At 55.6% G+C, this 4,671-nt stretch overlaps 1 non-coding gene across 1 annotated transcript; it reads right to left on the bottom strand.

The window, feature by feature from the left end:
* Nucleotides 1–2,114: 2,114 nt before the first annotated feature.
* Nucleotides 2,115–2,233, bottom strand: LOC111728787. Its single transcript, XR_002775956.1, has one exon. It is a non-coding gene; the product is annotated as a 5S ribosomal RNA (ribosomal RNA).
* Between the last annotated feature and the right edge of the window lie 2,438 nt (nucleotides 2,234–4,671).

The raw sequence follows: 4,671 nt of genomic DNA, 5'->3' as shown, positions 1-4,671 counted from the left end.
GGTCTGGTCCCAGCCCGGGAGGGCCACCTGGTCAGTCGGCTTGGAGGGACTGTGGGGCCGTGGGTCAGCATCGCAACAAACTCCAAACTGAGGGCGAGGAGGCCAGAGGGTGGAGGAGGGAAGTGACCGCAGGGCAAGCCCGCCTTAGCTGGAGGCCGGGCGTGATAGGGAGTGACGGAGAGCAGGAAGGGCGGGGAGAGGAGCCGGGCAGATTGGGGTGACGCAGACACACCCCGCTCCAGGGGAGAAGCCTCCGCATGCTCCAGTTGTGACACGGGCGCCTCGTGGCACTGACCCACCGGGTCCTTCGTGTAGCATGTGGCAGCCGTCCCCTGCGAAACAGCACAATCTCCATCCACATTTCCTTACGAGCCCTTCCAGACCTGTCGCCACCGTCCTGCCTCGTGCAGGCACACGGGCTGCGAGCACCTGCGGGCAAACCCGCCTGCACACAGGAGCCTCTCTGCCCCTCTCCACCCTGCCTCTGACTACTGCGGTCAGTCTGCTGGCCTCGCAGGGCCAGAAGGCATCACAGCCATTCAGAACGGGCCTCAAAGAGGCCCAAAGCCCAACGAGCTTCAGGGTTAGCCGCACCCCACTCCCAAAGCACGTAACTGATGTTTCGAATCACATATATCCAGTTTTCTATTTAAGAACACAGCGAAGACATTAAAGTAGATTGTAGATAACCCGAGTTATCTTGCAGAAGCTGATTTTTCTGTGCCTCTTCTTTTTTTAGTAAATTATAGTATACACAATCTTCCATTTGTTTTGCAAGGTCTGCTGTGCGTCTACGACACGGTCTACCAACATTCTCTTACCTGCGTAGCTGACTAAGTGCCTGATCAGCTGTTTGCAGCTGAACATAATCCTGCCCACCCCCGCCCCGAAAGGCACAGCGTGGTTCCAGCTCCCCTCCGCCCGCCCGGCTCTGCGCCCCTTGAGGGTGTGAGGCTGCCGCCTCCACCTCCCACAGCTTCTCCGAGCCCGGTCCTCCCGAACGGGTGCTTCTCATGCAGGCAGACCGCAGTCACGTTCCGCAGGTTAGTGCCCACAGAGCGGGACGTCGGTTTCACAGGGAAGGCTCCCCTTTGCCAGCACAACCCGGCTCCGTTTGAGTGATTAATTGTCTTTAGAACAGCGAAAGGCTCCCGCGTAGAGGTGGCGGCTGGGGAGGAGGCGGCCGCACAGCGTCGCGTCGCAGGGCACTCCTGGGCAGGGAAGCCAGGAGATTACAAATGCACAAATAATTAATTCACATCAATACGGCGAGGGTTCAGGCTGTGAGACATTCAATTACGCTGTTCAAAGAGAAGATGCTGATCTTCGGCGAGCCCGCTCCGAGCTGCAAAGAGCACGGATTTGTAATGTGTGCAGCGAGAACGTCCCTCTTCGGCCGTGTGATCCGGTCCTTGGGGAACCCCGTAAATCCGTGGCACTGAGTGTGCGAGGCTCCCTGTGGACGCACTCAATCAAGCCAGCCCTGCCTCCCTGCCTGCCTCTTTACGTCAATCTCTCAAGACTCAATAGGAAATGTATGATAGACTAATGATGACGAACAGATCATGGAGGGGTGGATGGGGGGGTGGATGGATGGGTGGATAGATGGATGGATGGACGGATAGATGGCTTGGTGAGTGGATGGATGGATGGGTGGGTGGATGATGGATGGGTGGGTGGGTGGATAGATGGGCGGATGGATAGATGGGCGGATGGATAGATGGGCGGATGGATGGACGGACGAACGAACAGTGGATGGATGGATGGATGGATGGATGGATGATGGATGGATGAATGGTTGGTGGGTAGATGGATGGATACGTGAATGGGTGGATGGGAGGGTAAGTGGATGGGTAGATGGATATGGAGGCAAAGACAGATAAAAATTCCCAAAGATTGTCAGACACAGACACACTCAAACATAAACATTTGATGACTTGCCTGAACCAGTAGCATGAATAAATCTCAGAGAAAATTATTCACATTCTAGAAGAAATCACTTTAGATTTTTTATTTTATTTATTTTATTTTTTTTAGGCAAGGCAAGCCTTGGTTGACCTCACAGATTGCAAGGACCTAGTCAGCTTACAATCCGTTATTTTTTTAATTTTTTATGCTTACAGCACCTGGTCTTCCTAGGTGGTCTCCCATCCAAGTACTCACCAGGCCCGACCCTGCTTAGCTTCCGAGATCAGATGGGATCGGGCTTGTTCAGGGTGGCATGGCCGTAGACCTAGATTTCTTTAAAAATAACAAGCTCCTGTCACATGTTTAAAATAGGATTTGAATCTCAGTTTTATTACACAGAGAGAGAGAAGCGCGCACACACACATACACGTCTGGAAAGCTGTACACCAAGGTATTAAAAGTTTGTCTCTGTGACAGGTGAGATTGTGTGTACTTTCATGCCTGGCTGTGAGGTTTTGACTTTTCTGTGATGAACATTTATTACTTCTGTAACAAGATGAAAGAGATAAAATATTTTTTAATTAAAGAAAAGACAATTTTACCAAATAAAAAGGAAAATTCAATTTATAAAGATGTAACATCCCACCGGTTTTCAGAAGAACATTTACTTGATGAAAAGGGACCTGCTGGGCACTTGATGCTTTTCAGACCTGGCCCCAGGGTGCCTGAAGGTGGAGGTACCAAGTAGGTGACCGGCGCGGGGAGCTCACACTCTGGGGTGGGGGATCTTCCACACCCCACCACCCCAAAAGATGGCATAAAGGGCTTGGATCTGTTTGGCCCAAGCACTGGACGAGTGGCAACCAGGACTCAGGGCAAAGGGCGGCTGAGGGTTTGGGGTGTCACGGGGGCCATGGGCCCATGAGGTCTGCAGGACCTGGTCACTAGCCACTTTTATTCATTCGACAAACACACATTGACTATTACTCTGTGAACATCCCCCTGTAGGAGAAAGGTCCGCTTCCCGCGAAGGAGCTGGTGGCCCAGCAGGAGGCGTGAACACATCCACAGTGGACTGGAATTCAGTGTGACAGTGATGAGCACGGTGATGGAGTGGAAGGGACCCCAGGGAGGAAGGATTAATCGTGACAGCGGGCAGGGGAGGCATGGCAGGGGCTCGTCAAACAGCGGAAGGGAGCGGAAGTGGCGTTTGAGCTGGGCCCTCGCTCTGACGCTTGGGGAGCCCTCTCAGACACCGACGCGGCTGGATTCCCCCACACCAGGGCTGCTGGCGCTTGGGCAAAACTCAGTGCTCGTTCACGAGTGGCTGTCACCGAAAGCAGCAGCCTCTCGCATCTTTTTCTGAGGTGAGCTGAGCTGTGGAAACGAGACCCAGCGGGTCGCAGTGTCTGAGCTAAAGGCAGCTTGCTGGGTGTCTGAGCCCACTCATGAGCGTGGATGGGTCTCGGGGCAGCACTGTGACACCCAGCTCCTGCCCAAAGTCGCGTCAGCTGCCGGGAGTGGCGCCTGGGAGGCGGTGCTGGGCCGCGTGAATGAGGGGACGCCTGCCATGATGGAGACAGGTGTGGGGCTGCCAGACACACCACACATCACAAGTAACAAGGAAAACGCCACGCACATAGAACTGAGGCGTGTCAGAGGCGGGCTCCGTGCAAGACCCTCCGGGACACAAAACGGCCACGCCGAGGCTTTGCAAGCGGACAGGCGTTCCCGGGTCCAAAGGAGGCACCACTCGATGGCAGCGCAGGAAACTCAGACCAGCCAGACCGGTGAGACACTTGCCGTCTCCTCGCTACGTTTTACGAGGCGGGGACCAAGAAAACGATCGATCGGGCAGGAGATATTTCAGCAACTGATTCTTATTTATCAAAGGGATGCACGGTGTTCGGCATCCTGCTGCGTGTGTTCTCTGTGAAACAGAAATCATTAAACCAGAGAGAAAATTCAGGGGTCTTGTCCTGGCTTGTTACTGCAAACGAGGTTCCTGGTTTCTCGATGAATGCCATTGGTGAAGACCGAAGGGGGATTTTTGCTGGAAGGTCATTTGCAAGTGCCCTGGAGGTCATCATTCAGCCTTTCCAATGCAGGGCAGCTGAGAGCCCTACCCCCCTCCACTCCCCCTGTCCCCCGCCACCGCCAGGCCACCGCACTCTCCCACCCTCCCTCTCAGCCACGGGGCGTGTTTGGCCAAGAGCAGGTGCGGCGGAAGCACGCTGGGGCTGGGGGTGTCCAGAGGGCCCCGTGGGTGAGTGTCCCTGAGCCCCTCAGCCCCGCAGATCATTCTGGAAGGCGTTCTGCCTGCTTCTCTGGACGGCCTGGACAGCACAGCCCTCCTTGGCTTTGCCACCCCCATCTCAGTCTCTGGAACCATCTTCAAATCAGTTACCTCAGGCCCAGGCCTTGGCCCAGGCCCTGGTAGGGACACAGAGCTGTGCAGGTGGCTGCCAGCCTCGATCGCGTCTTCACGGTGGCACCGGCCGTTTCCTCGGGAATCATGCTGCTCCCCGTGTGTGCAGGTTTGTGGGAGGGGGCTGCACGAGGGAGCCGGCGACCCAGGCCACGACGTTCCGGGTCTGGACGTGGTGCGCGCGTGGCCCCGCCCTCTGAGCCAGAAACAGAGGGTCGTGTTGGACATACTTGTCCCCGGACACGGTGTCACAGCATATGTGGTAACTGCAGTGGTAAGAACTTGTGCACCGTCCCTCGGCGTCCCTCCCTCTCACCCTCAGACCTTAGGTCTCG

The sequence above is a fragment of the Pteropus vampyrus genome, unplaced genomic scaffold (genome assembly GCF_000151845.1).
Source record: "Pteropus vampyrus isolate Shadow unplaced genomic scaffold, Pvam_2.0 Scaffold228, whole genome shotgun sequence".
Lineage (NCBI taxonomy): Eukaryota > Metazoa > Chordata > Mammalia > Chiroptera > Pteropodidae > Pteropus > Pteropus vampyrus.
The sequence above is the reverse complement of the archived record's forward strand: the minus strand, read 5'-3'. Positions and strand labels throughout refer to the sequence as shown.